Below are 9,004 nucleotides of genomic sequence, written 5' to 3'. Positions count from 1 at the left end.
TCCAGCCATCCCACTACTAAGTATCTACCTAGAGGAAAAGAAAACATTACACGAGAAAGATACTTGCACAGGCATGTTTATAGCACCACAATTGACAATTCCAAAAATGTGGAACCAACTCAAATGACCATCAGTCAACAAGTGGATAAAGAAACTGTGGTGTATGTATATAATGGAATAGTATTTAGCCATACAAAGGAATGAATTAATGGCATCCACAGCAACTTGGATGGAATTGATTATTATTCTAAGTGAAGTAACTCAGGAATGGAAAACCAACTATTGTATGCTCTCACTTATAAGTGGGAGCTAAGCTATGAGGATGCAAAGGGATAAGAATAATATAATGGTCTTCGGGAACTCAGAGGAAAGGGTGGGTGGTGGTGAGGGTTAAAAGACTACACATTGGGTACAGTGTACATTGCTTGGGTGAAAGATGCACCAAAATCTTAGAAATCACCAGTAAATAACTTATTCATATAACCAAACACCACCTGATCCTCCAAAACCTATTAAAATAAAAAATAAAAGTTAAAAAACATGTGTTTGAGCCTAGTTATAATGATTTAAAATTCACGGGCCCAAACCGCAATTACTTTTGCACCAACCTAGTGCAACTCCACCCAGTGAGAGCAGAATATACATTCTCTTCAAATACACCATGAGATCTTCCTGCAACCTTTCCTGATCCAATGGCTTCGTGGAGGTGCAGCATCTCTGCACTGCCACAGTGGCTACTGGAAGGCCCAGGGCTGTGCTGGGGATGTTGCAGCTGCGGCTGTGGTGCATTTCTATTCCAACGACAATGAAGGCTGCTGGTTCTGCTCCGTCTTTGTTCACAAAGTGGATCCCTGGAAGGATGCCCACTCCACCCTGCTGTCCAAGAAGGAGGCTAGCAACCTCTACAAGATCCAATTTTACAGTGAGAAGCCTGAGTGCCTATAGTAGGCACTGATGGAGGCAGCACTGCCCATGCTGCACCAGGATGAAGACCATCCCTGCTCCCTCGTGGGCAACTGGAACTTGTGGTGTTGGGAGCAGGACCAGGCACTGCACCTGTGGAGGCTCTCAAGTGGCTACCCAGCCGTCATGAACTGCAGACAAAGAGTACCTGGAGGTCTGGAAGGAGTGCAGCCAGATACTGCTGTCCAGGAGATACCAATTGCTAATTGACTTCAGCCTCTGGAATGAGCCACAGCCCAGCGGGAGCCCCAACATCTATGAGCTGGGGACATGCAAGCTCAAGCCAGGAACCATGAATCAAGTAAGGGAACAACTGGGCTCCTCCTAGCAGGTACCAGCAGTAAGTCCCAGCAGAAGAACCAGGAGGAGATGGTGGCTTCTCCCAAATAGGAGAGCTCCACCTGTGCATCATCTCTGGGCCTATGAAGACCTGCAGTTGGCCGGGCACGGTGGCTCGTGCCTGTAATCCCAGCACTTTGGGAGGCCGAGGTGGACGGATCACGAGGCGAAGAGATGGAGACCATCAACCAACATGGTGAAACCCCATCTCTACTAAAAATACAAAAATTAGTGGGGCGTGGTATTGTATGCCTATAGTCCCAGCTACTCGGGATGCTGAGGCAGGAGAATTGCTTGAACCTGGGAGGTGGAGGTTGCAGTTAGCTTAGACTGCACCACTGCACTCTAGCCTGGTTTTGGAGTGAGACTCCATCTCAAAAAAAAAAAAAAAAAAAAAAAGACCTATGGTCTTGGGAAGAGACGCAAAGTGCTGCCTGGAGGAAGAGGGGCTGGGATGAAATGTCTATTATACGGTTCCCCTGGAGCAACACACAGAGTCTTGGATCAGGATCCTTTTGAAGATCTTACCTCTCCAGTGATGCTGCCAATACTTCTACATCCTTCCCTTTCTCCCTCAGGAGAACCCTGGACAAGGATCACCCCAGTCCTGCTGTCATGGTTTTCTCTTAGCTCTGGGAGAACTCTGAGGGTTCGTGCTTAGCTCAGACAAGGAGGAACTTGTCTAAGACAAATTCTAAGGACTAACAGCTCAGCCCAGTTCCCTTCTGCTTCCCCTCCTCCCTCCTTCCCTCTGCTGGAAGTAGTTCCTGATTTCTCTGAACGAAGCATAACAATCTTCCAGGTCTGCTTACATATTTTCCTAAGATTTCTCAGTCCCCAGCTATTACCACAGAAATCCTTGGTTTAGCTTAATTGCACAAAAGGAAGTGTGTCCAGTGGTTAGAGGTGGGGTGGGAGGGAAGGAGGTCAGGCCAGGCCAGCCTGGGTCCTCAGGAATTCCCTGATCTCCACTGGACCACCGCCACCGACTTGCCGGATAGTCTGAGCCAACTCCCATCTGCTGGGGAAAATCCTGGAACTGCCAAAAAAAATCCCCCCTGAAATCAGTAAGGCCAGGAGGATGTCTGGACATTCCACCCAAAAAGGCAGGGAAAAAGAATGGGAACCAGGAAGGACTTAGGGGCAGGAGACAGACATGTAACAGGAACCCAGAAGGTAGAACTTAGAATTTGGAACTTGGGTTTGAACTGCAGAATTTGGAATTTGGAATACAGAATTGGAAGATAGAACAGAGGGGACAGAAGACCACTTGGGGAGGAGTTCCTAATACTAGACAGATGGAGAGTGTCTGCTTTTCCCTACATATTGGGGTTGAGGACTTGACTGTGTAGTTCTAGTCCTTCTTTGCAGGGAGTCTCTCCTGCCCTCCCTCCTTCCTACAGGCAAAAGTATAGACAAGGGCGTGTGCTTCCCTCACCCCGATTCCTTCTCCCCTACTTGACATTCTGTCAGCTCAACCTTCATCCTACAGGGTCATCAGGTGTGTGGATTGGGGTCAGTGACTCTGGGGGGTTTCATCAGTGAAAACAATACCTTATGAACCTTTGGGATAGCTCGATTCTGCCCCTCTTCCAGGAAAACATACGCTGGGGTTGCTGATGGAACCAACTAAATGTGTACTATAAAAACAAAACAAAAAACAAACACACCATGCACTTTTGTCAAGATATGCCATACTCTGGCATTTAAAACAAGTCACAATAAATCTAAAGGGATTTGGTTCATGCCAAGTGGAACCCAATGGATTAAAGTTGACCCCAATGAATTAAATTATAAATCAATGACAAGAAACTCTCTGAAAAAATCCTCAAATGTTTAGGAACTAAATAGCATACACTGCTGGTGGAAAGTCAAATGGTACAAATACTCTAGAAAATAATTTGGCAGTTTCCTTTTTTCTTTTATTGAGACGGTGTCTTGTTGAGAATGTCTGTGGCCAGGCTGGAGTGCAGCAGTGTGATCTTGGCTCATTGCGACCTCCGCCTCCTGGGTTTCAAGAGATTCTCCTGCCTCAGCCTCCCGAGTAGCTGGAACTACAGGTGCATCCACTACACTTGGGTAATTTTTGTATTTTTAGTGGAGGCCAGGTTTCACCATGTTGGCCAGGATGATCTTCATCTCTTGACCTCATGATCCACCAACCTCAGCCTCCCAAAGTGCTGGGATTACAAGCATGAGCCACTGTACCCAGCCAACAGTTTCTTAATTCAACTTCTAGATATTTATCCAAGAAAAATGAAAGCATATGTCTATACAAGGACTTGCACATACATGTTCCTAGCAGCTTTATTTGTAATAGCAAACAAAACCTGGTAATAGTCCAAATGCCCATCAACAGATGAATGGATAAACATTGTGGTACATCCACGTAATGGAATACTACTCAATAATAAAAAGGAATGAACTGTTGATACAAGCAACAACAGGGATCAATCTCATGTTGAATGAAAGGAGACAGACAAGAAGAAAGCAAACACTTTAAAATCCATTCATATAAAGTTATAAGAAATAAAAGCTACTTGATAATGACACAAAGTGGACCTGTAGTTGTCCGAAGAGAGAGATGTCAGGGAGTGGCGGGAGGCAGAAATTATAAAGACGCATGAGAAAACTTTTGGGAGTAATGAATTTGTTCACATCTTGATTGTGGTGGCAGTTTCCTGGCTATGTACAGTACATATATGTTAAATTATATACCTTAAGTATGTGTGATTTATTGTATGGCAATTATGCCTCTAAAAGCTGTCTAAAAATATGATGGAATATTTTTTATCATGGTAGAATATACAAAACATAAAATTTTCCATTTTAATCATTTTTGTTTAATTTTTAATTTTTATGCATACATAGTATATATATATATATTTTTTTTTTTTTGAGAGAAAGTCTCACTCTGTCACTCTGTTGCTTAGGCTGGAGTTCAGTGACACAATCTCGGCTCACTACAACCTCCGCCTTCTGGGTTCAAGTGATTCTCCTGCCTCAGCCTCCCAAGTAGCTGGATTACAGGCAGGTACCACCACGCCTGGCTAAGTCTTATATTTTTCTTAGAGCCAGGGTTTTGCCACGTTGGTCAGGCTGGTCTCGAACTCCTGGCCTCAAGCAATCCACCTGCCTGGGCCTCCCAAAGTGCTGGGATTACAGATGTGAGCCACCATGCCTGGCCTACTTTGTATATTTATGGGCTACATGAGATATTTTGATACAGGCATACAATGCGTAATAATCACATCAGCATAAATGGGGATATCCATCACCTCAAGCATTTATCATTTTTTTTTGTGTGTGTTAAAGACTCATTTTAACCATTTTAAAGGATATGGTTCAGTAGCATTAGCAGATTTACATAGTTGTGCAACAATCACCATCATCCATCTCCAGGACTTTCTTTACCTTCCCAAACTGAAACTTGGTCTGACAAGGAGCTTTTGTCCTAAGTAGTAATAGAAAGAGTTAAAACAGAAGAAATCAGGGGCATATGGTTTAGCTGCTAAAAAACAACATTTCCATGGCATTTTAAAGGTGTTTGGAATCAGGGCTGTTGCTTCTGGAGGAGTAGGTTCCCAGGAATACTGGGACATAGAAAGGAAGTGACTTGGAGTCCCATCTACTGGGCACTCAGCTCAAAGCCCACACCCCTAAGGGAATGTGCACGCCATTTACAGGTTACCCTCCTCAAACGGGGCTTCTGTGCCTCCTGGAAATTTAGGTAAGCTTGGTTCAACCCTCCCAAGTTATAGCCCTTGAAAACTCAGGGCTTTCCTCACGATCCTGGAGAATTTCTGATGGCCTAATTCTTGAGTCTGTTCTTGTCAGCATTGGAGAGTGCAGCCTCCTGCCATCTGGGATAAAAAACCCAGTCTGCGGTGGTTTCCACTGAGGTTGTTTCCAACAGATGATTCATGGGTGTGGTGGACTTGCTCAAGATTTGAGGAGTCTCACCAGACCCCCCAGAATCTTCATCCATTTCGCTGTTCTTCTCTCTTCATCTCTTTTTCAGGATCAACAGCCCTCTTCCCAGCATCTGAAGCTCATATGAGCTTACTGTGCAGACCCACTCAGAACCCCAGAGTTGGAATAAAGATTATTTTAAACCGAAGACGTTTGAGACATTTGAGATTCAACAGATGCAGAAAAAAGCCTCCTCAGAGCTTCCCTTACCTGACTAAAAGCAGCAACTTCTGGTAAATGAAGCTACCGTAAATGCCTTCTCTAGGGGAGTTTTATGGCCTTGACGAAGATGGAAAGACCAGCTCTACTTGTATGGAAAAACACCATCACACACTTAAAAAAATGTCCTGTTATTCTGAAAAAAAAAAAAAAAAAAAAGTCTTTCCTAAAGAAGTCCATTTGTACTTCCTGTAGGAGCCTTTTCTCTCTCCTCCCTTTCCCCTACTAAGTTAGGTATGTAAGCCCCAAATTCTAATCATGACTTTGAGTTACTCATCACTGAACACTCAGGCTTGCATAAATAAACTCTTCTCTCTTGCTAATCTGTCTTTTGTCCGTTTAATTTACAGAACCCCAATCACTGAACCTAAAAGGATAGAGGAAATGTTTACCTCTCTTACATTATTCATCTTCTGCCTCCACCTCTAGAGTCTCAGCTTCTAACCCAGGTAGGATCATATAGGAATTGTCCCCACAAAGGTGTGTTTCCTAAGCCTACTGGGAATTCTTGTACCAGTTGCTGAGAGAAGAAAAAATTTCCTTCTAGCTGCACAGGTATGTAAAAACCAGTCTGCTTGCTTCCATGGGGGATGGGTCAGAATAAACCCACATTACTCAAGGAAATATTTGCATTTTTAGGCCAATCACTATCCACAGATTCTCTAGGCTTAAGAAAAACTATTCCTTAGGGAGAGCACAAGAAGGAAATTGCAAAGCTTTTGTCAAAATGTTTGGCCACCAAAAAATTCCTGTTTGCTTAACAGAGACAGATGCATGAATGCCACAGCACTGTCTGTTCTCTGTGTTACGAACCTCCCCAAAATAACAGACTCTTTTGGATTTGAGCTGGTAATTTGAGAATAAGAAACTTTAAAAACAGCTAGACAACCAGTTCAAGAGAGCAGATAATGTATGTGCAGCAGCCTCCCCCTCCTGCCCTAACTTCTGAGAAGTGACAGAAATAATTATTGTAACAAGTTCTCATTACCATGCTGGGAAGGAAGGAGCGATGCACTTGATGGACAGTAATTATGAGACTGCAGTCAAAAATCATCTGTAGGAGAGGAAGGATGCAAAAGATGGGCAAGGGTGCAAGGGTATGGCAGGCTGGGAGACTGTGATTCCAGGATGAGATGGGACCCTGATGCTCCTGATGGAGTGATAGATGGGAGATGCTGCCCCTTTGTCAGGTAGCAAACAATAGAATGTCTTGTTTTAAGAGGGAGTAGCAGGTGTGGTTGCTTGGGTCGGAGAGGCACACCAGGATCTGGGGTGGCTGACAACTCCCAGCAAAACCAGACAGTTCATGTGCCCAGATGATGAGTTAATGCCTCTCTCTTCTACATGTCTCGTATCTCTGCCATAATCAAGAGAGAGGCTGAGGTATCTGCTTGGGTAACACATTCAACCCCTTCTTACATTCAGGCTATTGTACATCAGTGTAACTTCTCCAGCCTGATGCACAGAGACTTTTGCAAACAAAGACAGGCTTACAACCAGAAGCTAACAACACTTGAGGGAAGCCAGCACCATGAAAGGGACATTAAAGTCAACATGTGAACTTACATCTGAGAACAACATTAAAAATGCAAGTGGAGCAGGACCTTGGGTACGTTTAGTTATTATCCCTAGAAAGAGATGAGAAAGGAATACTATGCAGCCATAAAAAAGAATAAGTTCATGTCCTTTGCAGGGACATGGATAAAGCTGTAAGCCATCATTCTCAGCAAACTAACAGAGAAACAGAAAACCAAACACCACCTGTTCTCACTCATAAGTGGGAGTTGAACAACGAGAACACATGGACACAGGGAGGGCAACATCACACACCAGGGCCTGTTGGAGGGTGGAGGGCAAAGGGCAGGAGAGCATTAGGTCAAATACCTAATGCATGTGGGGCTTAAAACCTAGATGACAGGTTGATAGGTGCAGCAAACCACTATGGCACACGTATACCTATGTAACAAACCTGCACATTCTGCACATACATACCAGAATTTAAAGTAAAAAAAAAGCAAAAAGAAAGAGATGAGAAGATACTGCCGTAAGAATCAGTCTGCTACTCCCATGTTCATATCAGCATTATCCTCAATAGCAGAAAGGCAGAAGCAGCCCAAGTATCCACTGATGGATGAGTGGAGAAACCAAAATGCCATATTTATACAGAAGAATGTTCAGAAGAATATTCAGCCTTAAGAAGGAAGAAAATCCTATCACATGGAGGAACTTGAAGAACACATTATGCTGTGTGAAATATATCAGTCGCAAAAGGACACATACTCTATGATTCTGTTTATGTAAGTTACCTAGAGTAGTCAAATAGAAAATTGAAAGGTGATTTCTAGAGCCTAGGGGGAGGGGAAAATGGGGAGTTGGTGTTTAATGAAAACAGTTTTAGTTTGAAAGGATGAAAAAGTTCTGGAGATGGATGGTGATGATGGTTGCAGCCATGTGAACAAACTTAATACCACTGTACTGTACTCTTAAAATAAGGTGGTAATTTTGTGTTATATTTTACCATAATTAAAAAAAGAATCAACTTGATATCTTGGAAATAAAAAAAATCACGATTGAAACTTAAAAAAATAGAAAGTTGAGCAGATTGGCCTCAGCCGAAGTGTAAATCAGTAACCTAGAAGACTGAACTGAGAACTTCAGAATGCAGCACTGAACGACCAACAGAAGCACTGGAAAAAAGACTGATGTACATAGCATCACTTTAGAATTTCTAACATCCCTAGACTAGAAATGTCAGAATGACTCTAAAGGATTATTAAGCATTACTTAGGAATAGTAGGATGCAAAATGTGGTGGCTTAATGAGATACAGATTACTTAGCTACCAAAGAGAAGTACAGAGGGGAGGAAGTCCAGAGCTGATGCGATGACTCCACAAGTATCATCGAGGACCCTGATCCTGTCTTCCTGCTTGGCCAGCACAGCACATGGGATCTTCAAGCTCATCTAATGGTTAAAAATGACTGCCAGAGCTCTAGCCACTATATTTGTGTTGCACACAGGGAAAAAGAGAAACACCAGACCTCCCCATTAACTCAAATCCCTTTAAGCAGGCTTCCCAGAATCCTACAAAACACTTTTACTTAGATATCATTGTCTAGAATTTAAACACATGGCTACATTTAGCTTCAAAGTAGACATTCTTCATGGCAATATGTCCTGCAAAAATCAGTATTCTGTTTCTAAGAAGAAAGGAGTGAATGGCAATTGAGGAAGACCACTCGTAATAACTATTCACCCCACCCCATTTCAAAACGAGAGAATGAAGAGGGGACAATGCACAAAATAAAAATAGAAGTAAAAAAATTTCCCAGAGGAACAGTATGATTCCTCAGACTGAAAGGGTCCACTTAGAACCAAAATGGGATGAATGCAAGAAAACTATTGGACATATAGTAGTGAAATTTCACAATACCAAGGATCATGAAAAATCCTAAAGGCTTCCGAAGAGTAAAAAGCAACCAACAATTCTCTATAAAGAAAAGATGAGCAGA

The 9,004-nt window shown here is 43.0% G+C and overlaps 1 pseudogene; it reads left to right on the top strand.

Moving 5' to 3' along the window:
• The first annotated feature begins 692 nt into the window (after positions 1–692).
• Positions 693–1,841, top strand: LOC105722771 (protein NipSnap homolog 1-like; annotated as a pseudogene).
• Positions 1,842–9,004: the final 7,163 nt, after the last annotated feature.

Source organism: Aotus nancymaae, unplaced genomic scaffold (genome assembly GCF_030222135.1).
Source record: "Aotus nancymaae isolate 86718 unplaced genomic scaffold, 86718_ANA_hifiasm-v0.15.2.pri h1tg000072l, whole genome shotgun sequence".
Classification (NCBI taxonomy): domain Eukaryota; kingdom Metazoa; phylum Chordata; class Mammalia; order Primates; family Aotidae; genus Aotus; species Aotus nancymaae.
Note: the sequence above shows the minus strand (reverse complement) of the source record. Positions and strands in the feature narration are given on the sequence as shown.